This window comes from Microplitis demolitor, chromosome 3 (assembly GCF_026212275.2).
Source record: "Microplitis demolitor isolate Queensland-Clemson2020A chromosome 3, iyMicDemo2.1a, whole genome shotgun sequence".
In the NCBI taxonomy this organism is placed as follows: domain Eukaryota; kingdom Metazoa; phylum Arthropoda; class Insecta; order Hymenoptera; family Braconidae; genus Microplitis; species Microplitis demolitor.
The window spans coordinates 22,881,314-22,903,853 of record NC_068547.1 but is presented as its reverse complement, the minus strand read 5'-3'; the positions used below and the strand labels follow the sequence as shown (position 1 = coordinate 22,903,853).

Below are 22,540 nucleotides of genomic sequence, written 5' to 3'. Positions count from 1 at the left end.
CGCCAAATTTCGGCCTATTGAAGAAGAATAAAAATATTTCGGTCAACTTTCGGTGTGTTTCAATAAAATTTTACAGTTTCGGTGTGATTTCGGCTAAATCGAGCTGTTTCGGCCTATTTTCGACCAAATATTTTTACCTGGGTCATTTTTTATCCTCTTCATACTCTTTTCTTCTTATTAATTTTTTTTTTTAATTAAAACTTGGGAGGTTTTTGCCTCCTTATTCCCTTAGATCTTAATAATATAGATATACATACTCATCATTGCACAGAAATTGTCAATGCATTTCTATAAATTTTTATTTATCAATAACTTAAATTTTTCAAGAATAAAAAGTCGTTTTTACGTGACAATATCGTCTGGCACGTGACAGCTGCATCAGACTGCATTTACGCGTTCCAAGGGCTCAATTCCAACTCGTGATCACTTTTGGCCTCTTATACTTATATTTATATTTATATTATACATATTACTATCAACGCAATCTTACGACATTAATTCAAGAGAAAAAACATGCATAATACTCACACATGTCCATTACATTCACAATAACATTTTCTCGGCTAATTTATTCATTGTGTCACATTCAATTACCCGGTCTCTCGTCTACGCTATTTTAAATCCCACTCTATTTTTACCTACGTAAATTAATTTAGGTATTTTAAAATTTACATTGCCACTCACTTTATTAATCTTGGGGAATAAAATGAGAAAAAAAAATAAAATAAATTATATAAAAGCTATGTTGACATACATAATTACATTGGTTAATTATACATGAAATTTTATTAAATTTAAAACAATGATTAAAAAAACTTAGAGGTAAATTTTTGTTAAAGTATATTTATACAGCAAGTAGAATGAAACGAATGGTGAAATGTCGTAATTAAACTGCAGCAGATTGAATAATTAGTGAATAATAAAGAGAAGTAGCGAGCCAGTAGGCAAGTCCAATGTCAACAGGAAATTATACAAAAGTTCTGTCATAGTCGTCGTCCTCGCGCGTATACAGAAACGTGTCCCTCGGCATAGAGTCTCTTTTCAGTGCTTATATTAGAACCCCGTCAGTCTGCACCCCCGGGATTGGGGGAGCAGCCGTGTCCCCCGCTGCCCATCCTACTACACTCAACCATCCGCTCCATCTCTCTATTTAATGCAGTCCATTAGAGTGCATTTAGATCGGGGGATAGTTAAAACACGGTCTCAGGTACTCTACATTATGGAAAATTGTACGTTGTCCGAGCCATCGATTCTCCCGCCTGCATTTCTCTTTAAATTTATTTTTATCTCCAAAATAACGTTAAGCATTTTTACTTATCCGTATTAATGGTCTTTCCATTTGCGTCTATTAACGCATCTAATTGAACGGCTCCATCGTATTAGCGGTAAAAAATTGATGATCATAATAATAGCTGCAGGATAATTGAATATTCCTGCCGGTGAGTTATTAAAGTGATCCTTTAAAACCTAATATAAACATTCCGGCAATGAATTCAGTTGTTGTGTGCTTGCGGATACACACGATTGCAGAATACAGCCTAGTACCAAGTGAGTATATAGAGTAGAGTATAACAGAACAGAATAGAATAGAATAGAATAGAGTACAAGTACAGTGCAGAGTAGAGTAGACATCAGTACGATAGGGTTTGATTGCACCGACAACGGCCCGGCATTAATTAGCGTGCATAATTGTTTACCGGCGCTTAGTGACGCCGGATCAATATTTAATTGAATGCCTGCTAAATGCCAGCTGCATCGCAAGCCCTCAAATCGACCTGATGCTTATTTATTCTCTTATACTCCCCATACACGCACGCAGAAACACTCACACACGTAACCACACTCAGCAGAGTAATACACAAATGAGAATTTCTCTTGTATTAACAGCAGAACAGTGTTCTTATTCTGGCGCTGCTGTTATTCTGAATAACTTCTCGAGTCTCGTGCAATACAATGAGGGAGATGGTGAGCTGGGTGCTGATGGTCCACGATGTCCTACAGCATGTTCAACTTGGTACTCGACTTGCCTTATAATACACCAACCAGCCAACCTATTACCCATCTTCCATTCCATATCTCTGTCTCTTTCCACTCTACAAACCCACATCTTCCTCAGCATGTTCCTTTTCTTTCATTCGCACCCTTTCTTATTCGTTTGTACATTGGCTTTATCTACCGTGCACTCACTAAAGGTCAAATCGACGTGTAGACTCACTAATGAGCATGACAGTCACTCTGATAACTTATTCGTTCTTTTCAATTAATCTGTTGGTACTGAATTCTATAGACTAGAGTACCGTTTTTGGCCCTTGTAAAAAATCCAGTGGCATAATTAATTTTCAAAATGTGTACTAAGACACTCTTATCACACTATTGCAATTGTTCATTAATTAAAGTAAAGTATTAAATGTCAAAAAATCGAGCAGTGGTCACAAATTCTGGTTGTACCCTATATATATATATATATATTTTTTTTTTATGCATAAAAAAAAATTAATTTAATTGTTGATGAATTTAAAATAAATGATAAATAGACGGGAATTTAATTTGATAAAATTAATTCCATTTTACAGAAACATCCCATGTATGTTTTCATTCACTCTATTTTGTTCTCCATTAATTTAAGTGTACGTAGATAGACATCATCATCACAACCACAGTATCATAGTCTCTTTTCACTCTCCCGAGTAGAGCTCGCATATATATTTATATATTTACGTATATATAGTAAACCTTCAACTTTAATCTCAAACTACTTTACTCACCCTCTCTATGCTCGTGCACTCAAAAGATACTTTATATCCATCTCTTTCTAACCTCATCTCTTAAATATATACTATACACAATATATACATAGTTTAATAACTATATACATGAACAAGGAATTGCTAATTGTTCGTACAGAACCAATTTACATTAATCAATTTTAAATCAACCTTACGCTTGCTGATGACTGCATACTCTCTTGTATTCTCTGCACAACGGTTTTACAAGTTATAATTAAAATTATTTATTTTTATACTCTTGACTTTTATTTTTTAACTTTACCTTACATAAATATTTTAACGTTTTACTTACCAAGTATGTATGCAACGAAATAATATTTTTAAAATTTCATTTAAACTATTCGATGTGCAATTTCCCACGTGGCTGCAAAAGAGTTGTTGGGAATAAATTACCAAATCGAATTACGAGTAAACAGTATTTTTAGCGTAACTAAATGAAAACAAGCGGATGGACATTTGCTACTTACACGTTAGATTTTCATTAAATAATAACATTACCGAGACTGTGGGAAATAATGAAGAAAAAAAAATGATGGGTACAGATAGACGACTTACGAACTAACGGAAGAATGAAAATCATGAAGTTGAGACCAAGAAAGACAAAGACGAGGGAATTTAATGATAAAATAAAATGTAGAAGTGAGCTTGGTGGGGAATAAGTGAACAGAAATAAGCCAGGTGTTGAGGTAAAGCGTTTAATTAAATCAGCTCTGGGCTCTTCTCATTTTCTTGGACGACTCACAAGTACATCTCGTGTTTTAATTATTTTACACTGAACTCCGACTATTTGTTTTTGTCAGAAAATAGTCAAAATTGTTGGGTCACACTTGTAAATATTAATAAACTTATTTATAGAAAGTAGAATTCTACTGGGCATGATATAAATATATATGTGATGTATTTTGAATGTTTTAAGAAAGCTTCATTTAAAGAAATAATTTGACTAAGCTGACACATGAGGGAGGCAAAGCAGACGAGGAATGTGTTAATGAGATCATTTAGCATATCCTGCCTCTGTCTCCCTCGTATCCATTGACCTCCAGACGTTGCTTCTATATCGCCTTGGCTCACTCGTAAATTCATCTCTTTATCTTTTCATTCAAAATCTATTTAGTGTAAATACGCTGACGGTTTAAACTGAATATTTTATGTGCAAAAAAAAAAATACGGCAACTAAACGAAACACTAAAACATAAAACGGGTAAAATAATTACAATAAATTAAAGAAAGAAACAGGAAATCTAAGTGCTGCGTATTTATAACTCATTAACTATGAATGCAGTTGATTTTACTGATTATATTTTTAGTCGTGAATATGATGTTATATCGCCCATGTTCCGACATAAACAATGCGTACAATGCAGTTCATTTGCACAAGTTAAGTTATGGTTTTACCAGCTGACAGACTCCATCATAACCTGCTGTACTCTTTCCTTCTTTTCTTTCCCTTGTTATGCGTCGAGTCGCTCGGGCCCCATACCAACTGCAGCCACGATACACTAAAACCCATAGAAAAAAAACCATTTTGTTCAAATTCTTGGTAAAGTACTTACTATAATTATCCTTGCTGACGTTCATTCAATTTTTACACTTAATTATTATAATTATTTAATATTTCCGAAAATTTCATACTTTATGGTAATAAAAATAATTTACGACTCGAAAAATAAACTTTTGTGAAAAAAATTTTTTTTAATAGACTTAAATCATGACTAATTATTTTTAGAATTAATTTTCAAAAATTCGCAGTACGCAAGACTTGTTTTAAAAAATTTTTAACTTCATGATGATAAAAATTATTTATAATTTAAAAAAAGTCATTGATATTAAAATAAAATTATTGCTCAATATTTGTTAAATTTTATTTTCAAATTGGAATTTAAATTTATTTAATCAGATGTATTTTATTGAAACCTCTTATGGTCATTGACACATTGAATTAATAAATATTGATTTAAATAATATTTATGAAATAAAATTTACTTAATTTAAATTCATAAAAAAAATTAATTTATATTTCTTTTTGTAAAAAAATATGTTGTCATTTATAATACTTTTTATACTTATAATTTGAGGATAAAAAAAAAAGAAAATGAAAATATTTAACAAAGAAAGAAATTTTAAAAGCATTACCGTAAATTTATACCGACAATTACCATAAAAATTGTCACACAATAAAATATTTGGATGAATTTACAGCCGTGTATTCACAGCAAGCTCCGCGAGTTTAAATAGTATTAAAAAATAATAAAAATAAAATAAAACGACACGGATCCACCTACAGACGCACATGGTCAAGAATTTTACAGCCAATTATTTTATACGTTATTTTATTGCATTCGTGTATCTCTTACAGTTTAACCAGAAATACTTAACAAGAATGTACTTTACTATCGAAATCCAATATAAGAATTGTGGTCGCATCAAAGTAAAGGAAATTGTCTTTGGAAAATGGCTCTCTTTACCCTCAACAAAATAAACTGAAAGTCATTTCAGGATTTCAATCACTGAGAGACATTAATTACTCACTGAATTTTATTGAATAATACAATAGTGTGTAATTGTCCAACTGCTTGGTATTGCAAAATAAAATAAAACGCAAATGTAAAGGTAACACATACCGGGAACGAGTACAGTTGCATCGTGAATCATCCAATACTTTCGCTACTAAGATTTTACGAGACAGCTGAATTTATCGTTCCTGAATCGAACCTTGGATTATTAAACTCTGTAAACAAACGCTTGTTAAATCATAAGAAATATAGTCAAACTGGAACGTGCAAATTAGCAAAAAAAAAATCTTTATTACTTGTCCGAAAATAGGTTTGATTTTCTTAGCTCCCTAAATTTGAATAGAAATTACACATGGCGATCTTATAATAATTATCATGGTGCATACAATCATCTGGCAACTCGTTCCTTCGCAAATGTCAGTATAGTTTACCAGTAGACCATTACAAAGTGCCTTATACAATGTGCATATATTATACACACGCGAGCCAGCCCCGGAACACATTGCATATACTAAAAATTACAATTTAAATATCCCAATCCCCCTAAGTAATGTTTAACGTGACTTAACGTCTACTCTCTTTTGTATGAGCGACAAGATTATCTTCTTGTTTTTATCTAAACGTCTCATTTTTATGCACCATTTAAATTTATCATCTTTCTTTATCCCACTTAGCATTTATTTGTCCGCATCACACACACACACACACACACAAATTAGTCCCTCACGCGATTAAATAACGATTTTTTATTTTTTCAATCAACGCACTTGTAGATGGCTATCAGTTTTATCTTAAATTTTAAAAATCATTTTTAAATTTTAAACTTTTACTTAATCGACTTTTTGATCTTTATTGGATATTTAATTTACATAATTAATAAACGTCAATTAATAGTTTGTTGGAGGTATTCTCAAGAAGTTGCAATATCTAGTATCACATTAATAATAATTTAAATGTAAGGTTAATTGCAGATCATTCTCATTAAAATTAATTACACAAATATTGATTAGCTGTCGTGATGAAACGTCTAGTCTTACTATAATACAATATATACATATACATATGAAATATATACTTGAAACTATTTTAATAATGAATAATTTTATGATTAAATCTGCAAGAGAATCTCGGCACCGAACTGTACCAGTATTAGGTCGATGAAATATTAAATATATGTACGTTAAACTTTTTAATAATTAACGCTTTCGACTGAGTCATTTGCAGCTCCTTGTTTATTACATCCTTGATACGAAATACGCTTCTGTCATAGACCATGCTCCTCTGACAGAGCTCGACGAGCCACGTCCGCACATAAAATCGCCCGGAGCAACAGTGGATTCTGTAGTGCAGTAACCGGGGCTCGAGCGTCGGGATCTTCCCTCTCTTCCCCTTCTGCCAACGGCGGAACCGCGCCCGGGGATCGGGGGTCGGCGCAATTTCTTCGAATCAAGCGAAAGCCAATTACAAGTTTAATTTAGAACTTTACTCCACGATAATTAGCCAGTAAATTAAATTTACTTACATCGTGAAACAATCGGGAAACTTACGTCGAGGTTTTCCCGTAACCGGAAAATGTCGGTATCGTCGTCCTTATACACCGCTCACGCACTCTTTGTTCTTCGTTCTTTGTACCCTCTAACGAGAATCCAATAAAATTAATTACGCGGAATTTAATTCAATGTACATTGCCGCCTTTTTTGCCCGCCCCAAAGTTAAGCGGTCGAAAAATAAATTATAAAAAGAAAGTTTTCTGTTTTCAGTTTTTTTTTTTTTTTTTTTTTTCACTAAATAAATTCAAATATAAGTGTATAAGTATATATGAATTTTATCAAGATAATTTAATCTCATTTTATCCACACAATAGGTGTGATTTCTTGTGTGTTCTTCCAAGTGTATGAAAAATAAAACAACCTAGTAAGTGGTCCTCGTTACGGTGTGTTAATCTTTCACATCTCGTAGTAATTAACTGCTTCCTTAAACTTACCTCGGTATCATCATATCATCTATGGCATTCTGTAACAGTTTACATTTTGCCCTTGGAACAGCTACGTGGTATGAAACTTCCGAACGGCCCTTTCCAACCACTAGTACTTCTGAAGACTCTAACGTGCTGTGTACTTATTGAGTTATATTGCCAGAGCCTCAAGTACCATCTGAACATTCGATATTGCTAACGTTCATTAACTTGATTATTGACTTAGAAATTTATAATTAATTCATTTATTAATAAATTAATTACTACAAACACACAGTTTGTTAAGTAATGTCAACGAATTTAGCAGTTAATTGTTAATAGTTAGTCATCAGTAGTGAAAAATTACAAAATTATGTATTTTAGAGGTCAAAAAAAAATGTCGGCCAACGTTTAAGGCGTCCGTGCATCCGTGAAGTTGGTAACCAGTTTTTGACGTCACAGGACACGTCACTCAAACTCAAGAATGGCCGGAAGTCGTGAAATAGGATTAGCTGACTTACATGTGTCGGTTTTAGTGTATATATATTTGAGAAGAGAACGTGTGCAGATAGCAGATACAATATACGAGGTGATAATTGAATAGATAATGTTTAAGGCACACACTAATGCCTCTGCTGATTTGATTTTTCCGAGTGTTTTTGTTGCAAGGACATGAGATACACCAGGAGACTTGATAATTTCCTGTTACGTTTCACAGGATACTGTCTCAAGGCCTTGTCGTTATATATATTGAAACACGCGCTCATTATAAAGACTTTTGATGATGTAAATAAGTGTTAAAATTTATTTTTATTTATTTTACAAGCAATTATTTAACCTGTCACTCGTCATTTATATATCCAGACAGGTGTTTAAAACGCATTATATATCACTGTGTGATTTTGATCTTTTAATTTTTTTATGCCGCAGTATCATCAAAGAGCAATATTAAGTAATAAAAGAAAAAAAGATAAAATGAATAAATGCTGATAATATAAATAGATAAAAAAATTTGAATTATTGCGGGAAGATCCGAGACGAGCTAAGATATACCGCAGGGTCTTTCGGTTGAGGCTAGTGAGAAATCAAAAGCCGTATCGCTTGTGGGAAGCTAATTCGGCGCGATGCATCAACGCGGTACAGCACCGACTGCACTTTGTGGAGGCTGTTAAATTGACATACCGTATATCAGGGAGAAGTATGGGATTTTACTGCCATGCTATGCCGGTAGACTCGAGTAGACTTTTGAGCCTCATCCTCGTAAGGAAAAAGAGCTAGTAGTCGTTTTGGGACGAGATTAGAACATGCGCTAGAACACATGTCATTTTTTTATTTTTTTCGGCTGCTCAGAAAGATGATAGATCTTGGCAGTGACTAAAATTGTCACTGCTGTAAGTATGTACACAAAAAAATAATAAAAATAATTTGAATTATTAGTTATCATTAAAAGTTTTAAATAAAAATTAAATGACAGTTTACCTATAAGTTAAAAATATTTAATTATTATGCGGGAAAGTTTTAAATGGAAGATAAATTGTAAAAAAAAAAAAATAGTTTATGTAGTTAATGACAAATTAATTGGCGAGTCTTTGGGCGGTCGGGTAAACTGAAACTTGGCCGCAATCATTAGCGGGGGTGTCCACGTTGGTTTTCTGTCTGAGTACCACTAACGAGAACCCAGTACTATGAACACATATATATGTATATGTATATGTATATATTATAGATATAGATATAAAGCAGGCAAACAGTTGAGTGGTAGCTAGGGCACATCGCACTTGTTAAATCGGCCGTCTCTTGTCGCAGCATCCCATCGTGTCCGTGGCCCGAGGTCCTGTGGTAATAACTGGACGCCATTATAAAACCTCCCCAGGGTAAAACCGACTAAGGGTACTCTCGGTACTCTCTAGTTTCTCCTCTCAACCCGCCCTCTACATTCTCGTATGTACCGCTCGTTACTGCCAGGATACAGGATTTTCCATCGTTGACCGCCGATATTTCTTTAACATTTTCTCACTCTCTCTCGTCTGCTTTCTTATTCTTCATCTTTAGATAATTTTTCACAGCTCAGCTTTTTTTATTTTCATATTCACACTTATTTTCCCATGTGGCTAAATTATTTTTTAAACAATTTCCCGGTCAATATTTTGAGTGGTCAATTAAATATATACTGCATGAGTTATCAGTATCATTTATTGCCACGTAGACAAAACAATTTATAACGAATTTAGATTAAGCTGTAATCCTCGGCAGTTTAACACAATGACCCGATAATAATGATTTGTGTTCGTGTATCTATAGATATATCCGAAAATACATCGAGTATTGTCGAGAGACTAGGCACCGGGCTTGTTCACTAAATGATATATTTATGCAGATAGATATATGAACATGCATCGGATATCTAAATTAGTAAACTCATTTTATATATCCCTCATTCACTTCAACTCTTTATCTCTCTTTTGCTTCTTCTTCTTGTGTATATTTGCATTGGCAATACACTCATCAATTTGACGGGATCAAATGAAATTCGAAAACGGATTGAGGGGATCCCGATTATTATCCTGCCAGTGTTTCGCAATTCGCTCTTTTGTTTATCGCTAATTGCCGATCCTCAAAATATTTTTAATTTTCCACTCGAAATTAATATCCTACAATTTGTATATACATATATATATATATTTACTCACATAAACTAAAGGCTTCATTAAAATCGGTTTTAAAGCTTAACACACGTAAATAATGGATTTTTCTGATAACGTATTTTACTTGTTTGTTCCAGGATTACAATTTACATCCCGCAAAACAATCCAGCCTATTATCAAATAATTGCCGGATTAGGTGAGTTAATTATTTAATTAATTAATACGTTAATTGGCATGTATTTAAAACTATAAATATTTTTTTGAGCTTTATGAATTTTTATGAAATTCTATTTATAATTCATGATGTTAATTAATACAACTTTCGTCATGATATTTTATTAATGCGTTTGAATTTGAGATTTTACGTTTTCGTGTTATTATATACGCTCGTATATACGTTTTCTGCACTACACTAGTGCTCACATTACACACTCACCGCGTCTCACGAGCACTAAAAGCATAAAGAACTTCATTATTACTGGCTTTAATTATATATTTATTTTTAGCTAACACTCTTGGCTATGAGTAAGCCACTTTATGGTACTCAGAAAAAGGAGTTATACTAATTCTTAGTATACTGACTTACTTACTTCTTATAAGATTTTTAATTTTAATTCATTTATATAAATTTTTTAAATTATTCCCTAAACACTTTTTAACATTTATGAATTCCAACACTTTTTATAATTAGTCTGTGAAAAGGAAACAAAAATTTAGACCTTCGTAAAGTCTTAGACTTAAACCTCTGCAATTTTATAGAGATCTAATTTTTTTTCACTCGGTTATGAATTCCCATTTGAAATAAAAGTCGACAATTTCCGGTTTGAAAATTCGTTTTTTTTTAGCTCTGGTCTATGTTGAGATTTATATGGACCCAAATAAAAAAATTAATTGGTTTTACAAATATCGATATTTAGGTAAATCGAAATAAATAAAACCTCTAATGAAAATCCGTGTAATAAAATAAAATCGATAGATTGAATGATTTGAAATAGTGATTGATAAAGATTGAGCTTAAAGACACACTCTAAAGGCACTTAAAGTTTTTTTACAAAAAGTTATTTATTTATTTTTTTATTACTCGATGGAGACTTTTTTCATTCTCTCGTCGGTTGTTCCTCCCATCAGGGAGTATCCTCAAAGCGGTGTGCCGGTAATTCAATCTTCCACACCTACAAGGATCTTAATCCGAAGATTACGTCGAGTTTATGTGAACAAAAAGGCAGGCTAAAAAATCTGTTAAAACATCCAATAAACAATATAATAAAAATAACTAAAATATGTTTAAGGAAAAAGATAAAAATGATTTTATGAATTTTCCCATGCACAATAGCAGCTGAGTTATACTGGCTGGGTTTTCTGTCTCAGTCGTGTGACAAGTTTTTTAAAATAATAAGAAATATGTGTATCCGGATTTCAATAATATAATATCGTATCGTATCGCGGTACTAGCGGGGAGTGGTTCGCCAACCGTTAGCAACCAACAAAAGTCTTTGTTTCGAATATAAGACGTACGCGGTGAATTCGCATCCACGGAACATTAACCAACCAGTCTGGCATGGCATAAAGCGCATATACCATTTATATCTATATCTGTGTATAATATATATCAGTATATACGTGGATAGCAAAGAGAGAAAGAGTATCACCCCGACGTAACGCAACGCGACGAAACTGCTCCGGAAACGGACGTGAGGGGTCGAGAGGGATGGTTTGTGGTACGTCGGAAAACATTGCAAATATAATGTCCCCTGTACTCGAAAGACTGTCGCTACCTAACGAGATAATAACTATTATTTATTAATAATCGTAGTGGGAAAAAAAATTTAACAGAAAGCGTTTTCGGTATTTTTAATAAAATGAATAGTAAATGTAATTTTTATTTTATTAAAGTAAGAAAATTTGTCATTTTCTAAGCGATCGTTTTGTGTTATTTCCATATTTCAAATTTCAATCTTGGATTTTACAGAAGCTCCCCTCGGTCAGATCGAGGGTCGCTAGCAATCTCACGGTTTTCCTTTCTATGGTAAATTTATCCATCTCTCTCTTGTATGTACACTCACGCATATGAGAATCGTTCAAGCTACGGTATTGCGGCGAATAGTAGAATCCTATAAAAGTTGTCCTAGTAGTTGTAGTAGTATAGTAGTAATAGTAATAGTAGTCGTAGTAGTAGTAGTAGTAGTAGTAGTAGGGGTCGAAGCAATCCATATATGTAGATCTGAGATTCGTGCGCCAGCAGGTTCGATTCCCGGCCAAGTTATTATCACATATATTAGACAACTGACCGAGTGCAGAGCGACGGAGTTAAAGTGTCGGGTGGACGAGAGGAGGTGGGTCGTGGGAGGAAGAATAAGGGTATAACCTCGGGTTAGAGGTTTAGTAAAGGGAGAAAGCTCATACCCGATACAATAACGTCCCGTCTCACTCGCTCTCGTACCTTCGTTCCTTCGTTCGTTCATACGTTCGTAGTGGTTATGGTAAGAACCCTTTATTGTTTTATATTGTTTCCAGGGTGCCTTTATTATACGTTTTTGCAGCGGCTGCAGAGTGCGAGTTAGAGAAAATAAATCGAAATAAAATTGCTGTTCATATATGGATATATATTTACATATATTTATTTATATTGCTCATGAAATTAGTGTAAAAAAAAAGTGTATATTTTTTTGCTCGGGAATTTGTCGGCTTGGCGTTAAAATTGCCCAATAAATAATAAATTTACGAGAGATTGAGGCAATAACTAATGTTTATAATCATTTGCTGGTTTAATGTCCGGTTCGAGTGTACACAAAGCGATACAGTATATATATAATAATAATAATAATGTGTGCAAAACACAGTATTGGTATTATATATATATATAGAAAGATAAGATGATGAGTGTTTGCAAGATGGTACAACATAAATGAGTTTACGATAGGAACAGGGCGATCATAAGCGAGATAGAATAATACTGTGTTCATGACGAGCTGATCGATAGCGATAATCGACGGCGGCCTGGTCGTTTCCGACCGCAAGGCAATTGTAATGCCAAGTGGATACGAGAAATATCATCTACGGCAGTGCAGTCTCGGCGGGCCACGAAACGCCTGGATCGCTGGATTATGTAGTTTATTGCTATAACATCACAGGCAACGCACAACACTTTGACGCCGATGGGAACACACCCGTGGGGCGAGTATTTACCTTGCGGTTACAATCTGATCTTATTTAAATATAAATTACAGGGCCACGGGCCTTGTGTGCGTCGGATATATTATTATAAACGGCCCGCGATATTTGATGGAGTTTAAATTTTTATCTTGCCAATTGTAACCCACTAAATTACATTCAGGTTCTTTTACAAAATGTCACTCTCGAAATTTGTTTTCGTCAATCTGCTGCAGAAAATAATATCGTGCTATGATTGAATTTTTTTTTTCGTCTGTGATATGTAATATATGTAATGACAATCATTATTATATTATTATATATTATATTATATAGCTTGTGTCAGTATTCATTCGCAGTCAATATACTTGAAGTGATTTTCTTGCAGTCATTATTTTAAAATTGACGCTCAAGAGTCAATCCTCGATTCTTATTATCGAGTCCTACTGTCGTATTTTATTTAATCATTTTTTTTTTATTTATTTATCTTTAGACGGAAATTAGATTCTTTGGAATTTAACTCGAGAAAATAAGGCCAAGATATTATGAGTTAAACTTAAAAAAAAAAAACAAAAAATGGATGAGACAAAGTAGAAATCGCTGCGTGACGGATCGCAGATCGAGCAGGGATAATTTTCGCAACCCGTGTGCTTGCATTCTTAGCGATTAATCGCTCTCGATCTCAATCGGGTCAATAAAAAAATCTAACGTCCACTCCGAGGTAGTAACCGCTTAATTTTCTGTTCGACTTTTAATAAAAAATAAACCCAGCTAAATAATATAAAAAATATTTAAAAACAATTATACTGACATTTAATTCGTTCACGTTCACTCTGCCGAGATTACACGACGATATATATTTTTTTCTACCCTCAATAATTACGGGTAATTATTTCTCGGACTATAACAAAATTTTTTTATTTTTCAAGAATGAAATATTATTACACTGGCGTGTATAATTTCGTGTGTATGATAATAATATTTATTATTATTATTATTCACAATAAAAAAAAATGATGCATACACGCGGCATTTTCACAGTTGACGGAAACACACGGTTTTTTTATATTTATATTTTTTAATGTGATGCACCATAAGGTACAGTGGAAAGACGTGAGACAGGTGTGTATGACAGATGGTTTTACTTCCGGCGGATAGATTGAATGTTTATGCGATTTAGTTCATTTTATTAGACAAATTCCTTTTAATTTATTTATTTTTTTTTTATTAATTAACTGGGCCATTAGCTAGCCCATGATAATTATTGAACCGAAAAAGCCTTGATTTAATTTTTAAATTAAAACTTTAATTATTGTGAACAAAACAATTAAATGAGCTGATAAATATTTAATATTTTTTATAGAGGAATAAATTTATCCTTCAATTAAATGTTTAATTTATAAAATGAACTTTTTTCCTTAATAGGTTAAATTAAAATATTTTTTCACTTTCATTAGACACAACGAGCGGACATATGTATATATAGAGATATTGGTGGTGAACATACACACAAATATAACGAGTGCTGGATAGGTAGGTGCGTATGTGTGCACCGCACTCAGTCCCTTTGTTTTCCGAATGCAAATGAGTGGTCCTGGCCCTTCTGGTTAGATTCTCCCCTCGGTGTCCTGGTCCTGCGTTCATACCGCACACTAACACTTACTCTCGACACACGGAAACGCGCATGCATATTCATACATCATGGGTATGTGCATGAGAGGTTATTAATTAACCGGAAGCCTAATCAAACCTTGGACGTTGGAGCAGGTGTCGTTTATCTCCCGCAAGGACACCCCAGTTTGCCTTCAAGCATTCAATGGAAAAAAAAAACTTTTTATTATTTAATATAAAAATTTTCTTTTTAATGGAAAATGAGAATAAATCCGTGAATCGAGTCATGGCTGAATGAATTTGTAGTAAGGACAGAAAAGAGGGAACGGTGTAATAGTAATAGTGAACAACAGCAGACTGGTGATGAAAAAAAGGGAAAAAAAAGAAGCCTTTGTATTTTTCTGGGATTCCTGGAGCGAGTAAAAAAGTCAAGTGGTAGTGGAAGTGGTGGGAAGAGTATGGTGATCGGTCGAATTTATTCTCAGGGGTATGGGATGGTGACAAAAAAGAAACTAAATGATGAACGACTGATGACGATGAGCACAGAGGTCCATCAGAGTGAGACGTAGGGGCAACTGCAATTTGTACCTCTTACTGTCTGCGAAAAGAATGCCCATTGTCTTGCAGGAGAAAAACAAATTGAACATATATATGTGTGGGTGCAGATGTACATGTTGGTGGATAGATGACTGTATGGAGGCGGTGTGAGCGTCAATAGCAATCGATATTTTTAATTTCAGTAGAAGCCAAACATCTACAACTAGTACACTGGTATATTTATTCTTTTTCGAGATACGATTTCGCGTCCCTTCGCGCTTACTTTCAATAAACTCGCTACTCATCCACTCTGTGACATATCCACAACCTACCGACTACGAGCAAATTTATTTACTGCATACCTCAATATTTTTCAGATATAGTTTTGTCGTGGTCAGCCGACTGTAGAACCAACCTCGCGACTCATATGTTACATATTTTTTTCCTTTGAGAGATTTGTGTTTAACAAAAAAGCTACTTTTTAAAATTTGTTTTAGAAAATAAAATTGAAAACTAATAACAGCTATGATATTTATTAAATTCAAATATTTTTCGCTATTTCCAAAGCAGCATTTTTTTTTTTTACTGTAAGTTCAAAAGCAAGAATTTGTCAGATAAAGTAAAATTTAATTTTCCAATTTGATTAATTAATATTTATTTAATAATCAATGGTATTTTTAACATTCAATTTTACTTCGATAAATTTAACAATCTAGATATCCCCAGAATACCAATGTTTCATATAAAGAATATTTTATCTGTTATATTTTTAATTAAAACATAGCTTTTTAAACTGACATCCTGAAAATCAATTTGAATTGACAGAAAAAAAATTTCTAAAATAGAAAAAAAAGTTTTGCGAATTGTTGGTTATTAAATTGGATTCTGGATTGGTTCAAGAATGGAACTGAAAGAATGTAAGGTGACTAGAGGATGGATATGGAGTTAGATCGACAGCAGCAGATGGAATGATTCCGTTTCTTCAATAACTGACCACTCTCATGGGATTATTATTTTTTCATCAACTCTTCTCGGTATATAGATGGAGTGGAACAAGACAGTGTATACAAGAAGAAGAAGATGAAGAAGAAGAAGAAGAAGCATCAGCATCAGCATCGAGTAGGGTTTGTGGGCCGTAGCTAGATCGACATGTACAGGCCATCCTGACCAAGAAATTGCACACACCTCCATCCCTCACTCGTCTCTCCACCCTACTCGCCCTTCAATATCTCTCCCTCTTCTTCTTCCTCGTTTCCTTTCTCTTTTATACCCGTCTTCTTTTGTATATCTTTATCACTATCTGTCTGAGTCAGAGCAGGATCCTTCCCTACTGCTTTGGCAATGCTCCTCAAGGAAACGGTTTTTCGTAGCCGTGTGCCCACACCACGCTCACTGTACCTTATACCCTATACCCTAACCCGTCGAACCCACGCGAAATATATACGAGCCGGCAAATTGAAAACTACCGATCGACCTGGCTTGAATAAAATATAACCGAAATTTATTGTAACACCTGGTACATCCTTAGACCACACTACCAATCGAATAAGAATCTTTTTCACTGTATATTTTCATTCATCTTTAAAAATGTATCTTTATACACTCATAAATAATAATAACAATAAATACATATATATTTATCAACTTAAATTTTTAATAAAATGAAATTTTTTTAATAAAATTAAACGACTGTAAATAAAATAGTTGAGTGGACATTAACATTCGGGTACAATTAGAAATATTTTTGTCGGAATTAATATTAGGCGAGTGTTGCAGCAGCAGCCCGTGTCTCAGTAGTTACTGTCTCTGTATCTCTGCTATTACTTTCTCGGTCTTTCTCTCCTTTTTCTCTTTCTCATTTACTTCCCTCGGCGCTTTCTCTACTGCTATGCTCCGTACACTCCGTATGGTATAGTAATACTAGTAGAACTGTATTGAGGTGGAAGGGCGGGACGACAGACTCGCAATAAGGGAATATACCGGGGGTAGGTCGACGGGGTGACAGGCTAAATTAAATTTTCTATTTTGCAACGCTCCTCACTCTTCCTGGCCTCGGCCTTATACTCGTTACAATCATATGGACAACTTCGGACGTGGTTCTCAACGGTTATTCAAGATCCGGAAATTCATGTCCGTACTTTTCATTTAGCGTACTTCGTTTCCTTTATATTACCGTTTTACTTTTTTAAATAAAAAATTTTATTATAGATTTAGTGCTGGTAAACCGGCAATTTAAATTTTATTTCCATTCGAAGCTATTTCTTCCACTGCTATAAATATATTTTCAAATTTTTATTTCATATTCTCGATAAAATATTTCCACTTTAAAAATTATATCAACATTTGTCGTAATTGATAATGATAAAGTAAATTAACTATATAAATAGCTATATATTTATTGAGTATATTCAGCAGACGAGTATACGAGTAATAAATTAAAAGTGTATACGAAGAAGTAGCGAATGAGAAAGAGAGAGAGAGAGAGAGAGAGCGTGTCTGACAGTAAGACAGGTTGGGTACCGCTTTGTAGAATATGTGTGTCGGGGGTGGTTATTTTAATTACTGTCCAGCGACTCTAAATTAAAGAGCCAGGTTATATTCAACGTTGAGGGTGGGCTTCTTTCCCCATATTGCCTACCCCGGTGCTTTCGTAACACTGTAAGCATCCAGTTCGCTTCTGCTCAGCTCTTCTCTCGCACACTCGCTCGCTACGCGTTTCTACAACTCTGGTTAGCTCTCTCCGGAGAGAACACTGTACAGTAACGGCCGCGATATTACTACCGCCATTCTTTACCCACACCACACACCGCGGTTACACGTTTGACGTTAAACCAGCTAACCAGTCTCTAAATTGTCCTGACTATTCCAGGATTAAGGGGCTCCCACTCGTCGACTCAGCCCGTAAGCGATTGTCCAGAAATTAACCCACCTCCATCCTGGGCTCGCTCTGAGCTGAGCTGGCCACTGCACACCAAACCACACGATTCTGTACAACCTACAGTACACAACTGCGATGTCTGGCTCCTGGACCCTTAAAGAATTTTTAAACGAATACAGAGAGAATTATTGAATTTAATTTTCGTGACCCTTGGGGGTCATTAATCACGACCCTTAGCGTAATTGCGATTCGCTCGCCCGCTGCCTCGTTAAGTCGTCTGACTTGCGGATATCATCGTTTTCTTAGATAATTGCACGACTGCAGTTAACATTATCCTTCAGAGTCCTGATTAATCTTTTCTTACCTCTCATATAACTATAATTATAATTATAATGAGAAATTCATATTTATTTTCTCTTAATAAAATATCGACTCGATTTTAACAAAAAGTAATTTATCATTCGGAACATCAATCAATTAAATGTTAATGCGCCGCTCAGTAATATTACTTTTTTTTAGGGTGTGCAATTGTGGTCTATTGTCACTTAAAACGCTACTTACTATTGGTAGCTTTTAAGAGAAACACTGCATTATGGATGTTTTCCCCGTTATCTTAGGGCGAGTGCACCCGAACACGGATTACTGGCACTCTCACCATTGAATCTTTCTTTCTCACTTCCGTCCTCATCTTCACTCGACACTTTACTTTATTTTTTCATTTTATTCTATCACTTGAGTTCTCTTTTCTTGCGAGTTTTTCCTTCTCCACTCGTTTTCACTCCCTGAGGGGCTTTCGACACTCGCCCGCCAACGGATAAAAAAGAAAATTATGAGGAAGAATAATGTACACCCTTCTTAACTAAAGAGATTTATTTATTTAGCGAGACAAGGTTTATTTGCATCACGATAGTTTTGTCTCTGCCTATTTTTATTGCTCATATTATAGATTTTATTTACATCAATGCTTCAATATTAGGTATAGCGGTAAATTATAGAATGCCAGTACACGATAAATAAATAAAAATTTGATAGAATCATTAATATCGAGTAAGGCAAGAGTCTGGATGAGTATTTTCCGCTGGAAGTGTGCCCGCCACAAGATGGGCAGATGTCCAGCAATAGTAAATAGGGATTCGTGATCCAAGCAGAGTAAGAGGGAGTGAGGGAAGATGAACTCTCGTTCTTGGTGGATGTTTAATACATAAGGATCCAGTCGATATTGCAACTAGAGTAATCGTATCTTCGTGACTGGGTGCGAATAAGTTACAGAGCGCCCTCCTGGCGGGACGGCACTCAACCAAGAAAGTGTTGTCGGCTCGGGCTTTTCACGAGCTTTCAAGTACTTTTGCAGTTGCCTCGAGTGCTGTAAGAAGCTTTCAGAAACGGAGGCGGAAACGGGCTTTTTAATAGGACCGAAGAGATGCCGACCTTCTTTCTTTCACTTTTCCTTGTTGCCTTTACTTTGCTTATATACTTTTACTGTTTTATCCTCTTTCACTCACTTACTTTTTTATCTTTCGCTTCAAGTTGTAAATCAAAGGTTAAAAATCATTGTTGTTTTTAATTTATAATTTTTAAAAATTCATACCAGATTATTACACCGAATTTCAGCTTTGACGTTTCACAAACAGGTGTTTGGGCATTGGTCCGCAGGCACTCAAGTATTGATTAGAAAAAATAAAGAAAACTAGAGAAGGTAATATTCGTAAATTTATTTCTTGTACTTTTAAAAATAAAACTAAGCTTGTTAGGACTTTCATTTAAGTTGATAATTAACACTATTGTTAAAAAATAAATACCGCTAATGGTGTTAAACAAGTTTCATAAAAAAAATAGTTTCTATTTTTGGAGTTATTTACGGGTTTCGAATTTTCTAAATACTTTAATGATATTCTGTCGAAAAGCTCCATTGTCAGCAGTGAGTTTTCGTAACAGGCTTTTTTCCGTATGGTGTGTGAAGCCTTGGGAATAAAGTTAGGTATCAAGCCGAGCAAATGCGAGTTTAAAATGTTACAACGAACGTGAACAGTGAATCCTGGAGCATAATACTAATACTACTCGAGCTGGTGGATAGGCGAATGGGTGGTGTTGTAACTTTATTCGAATTTTATCCTCGTTATGGCTTTAAGGGACACGAGAAGCAGCCGATGCTACTGAATTAAAGCAGTACTGGGAGTATTAGCAAAACGGCAAGAGGAAAAATTAAAAGAGAGTTTGCAGCTTTTCATACTTTAAGCTGAAGGATACCGAAATTCTCCAGGTTCTCCGTGAAATCCTCCATGCCAGACGAAAATCTGACATCAATGGGAATTTTATCAAGGGATTCAACTAACTCGGAAATCAAACTCGTATTTACTCACGAGTGTTTTATAAAAAAAAATTTTTAAAGTTTTGTTTCCAACAAAATATTTTTTTATTTGAAAGTCTTCTCGTATTTTTTTTTTTTTTTTTTTTTTTTTTATGCACTTGCATGACAACTCTGTAAAAAAGTATTGAAATAGAGTCGTTAACCGTTGGATTATTTCAGCGACATGTTTAAATGCCGTGGTAAATTTTTATTGGTCGTTTACGATGGCGCCGAGAGATTTGTAACTCGAGAAATACTCCAGTTACTCGCGATGCTGTACGATATCCTTATAGATCACTTTATACACTTTTTACGTACGCCACTGACTTGATATAAAAAAATAAAACTAAATATTTACAGCCTTGTCGTTAGTGCAATAAAATAACCACCTACTTCTTAAAAATTAAATTCACCGATTTATCGTCCGACACAAATGCGCGTCTCGAAAAAATAAAATAAATTAATCTACTTATTTAGCGACTTACCGAAAAAAAAATTACGAGTAGAGTTGGTGTAAGTTTCGTCGGTATTTGTTATCTCATATAAGAAAGTGAAGAGCTTTCGAGTGTACGGAGAGATAGGCTGCTAAGTATCACGGTCTTACAAACGGTTGTACCGCTAATTGCTTTAATTCGATAGATTGCACTTTTTTAAGGATCTTTTTCAAGCCTTTAAACTTTCTTTATCAACATTTATTTTCACTTTATTTATTTATTTAACAATTGCCAATTTCTCTTCTTTATCTCTTCAGCTTCGAAAATAAACCGCGAGAAATTCAGTAAAAAATTTCTATTAACCGCCGCTTCGTTTAACTGACGAGTTCGGAGACATTTAATTATAATTTCATTTCTTTTAGTTGCAAAAATTTATATTACACTCAAATAGATCTTTAGCTGGTACGTAATCAATGTAGATCTACAAACTATTATTTTTTTCAATTGAAGTCTAAACCCAGCGAGTGGATGGCAATTGCTTTGGTAGATTGATGGACGAATAATTGAAGCGCGAATAAAAAAACTAAATAAAACCGAAATAATGATGGAGCTATCAGTGATTTAAAAATAGGTTTAGTGGATATATATATGTATACATATATACTTATATATGTATGATGTTTAAATGAGGGGTTTTTAGTTCAATGATCCGACGATGAAACTACCATAGACCAGCAGAGACACATACTGGTGCATATATGCATACATGCTGCCGCTGAAGGACTCCATTTCTCGTATAGAGTAATGGAGGTGTTATTAAATAGATTGAGATTAATTGCGCAATTAGTGTTTCATGTGCAATTGGATGGCTGATCGAGTGCGAGAGATATCTGTGTGCAAGTTGATGTGCACATGTTTATATACCTACTGACATGCGTTTAAATTACAAATATTTGTAGCAGGATTTATCATTTTTATTTTTTTTATTTTTAAAACGAGTTATGAAAAATTAATTAACAATCAGTTTTTTTTTTATTTTCAATTAAATTATGAAAAAAATTTTTCGGCTGAAAATATATAAATACGCATATGTAAATGTGTATATGTATACTTTCTTCGGTCACCCCTCGGCCATCGGTATATTCATTAACGCAACACGATTTATCAATTAGCGTAAAAGGCAGCGATAGATAGTCGGTCCTGATACCTTGTCCTGATGCACCATCTCTACCTACCCTATCATTATCACCCCTTTTTATATAAAAATATATATACAATATAAATAATTTATTTTTATTTTTATTCCCGCTAATATTTATGTCAAGTCAACCTTCGCGACGCGACGGAAACTTTCTATCCGAAACATTTTAAAAAGCTTGTTATTTCAAATTTATAAATCCTACTAAGTTTATTTTATTTCACTGTCTTTATCGGGATGATTAAATTTTATTTTATAATTTTTATGCCAAGAATTAAAATTTATGAGTGAGATAAATAGAGAGTTTGTTTATTTACTTTGGTTTTATTAATTAGTATTGTTATTTATCGTGAATAAAATATTTTTTTAGTGAAAGGATAACTCGCGATAGGTGTAGGTAAGGTGGGTTGCGTGAGTGTGGCTACTATATATAAAAGTGACTACTACACTCACACGTTTAAGATTAAACTGACAGGTTGCTTATAAG

General features: G+C 34.1%; 1 protein-coding gene across 1 annotated transcript in view; it reads left to right on the top strand.

Annotated features, from left to right (window-relative positions):
* Window positions 1–10,035: 10,035 nt before the first annotated feature.
* The window catches only part of LOC103575219 (LIM/homeobox protein Lhx3), a 108,464-nt gene continuing 95,959 nt past the window's right edge, over window positions 10,036–22,540 (top strand). The window contains exon 1 of the mRNA XM_053737621.1: window positions 10,036–10,094. The gene's annotated coding sequence lies outside the window, so the exon portion shown is untranslated. The remainder of the gene's footprint in view (window positions 10,095–22,540) is intronic.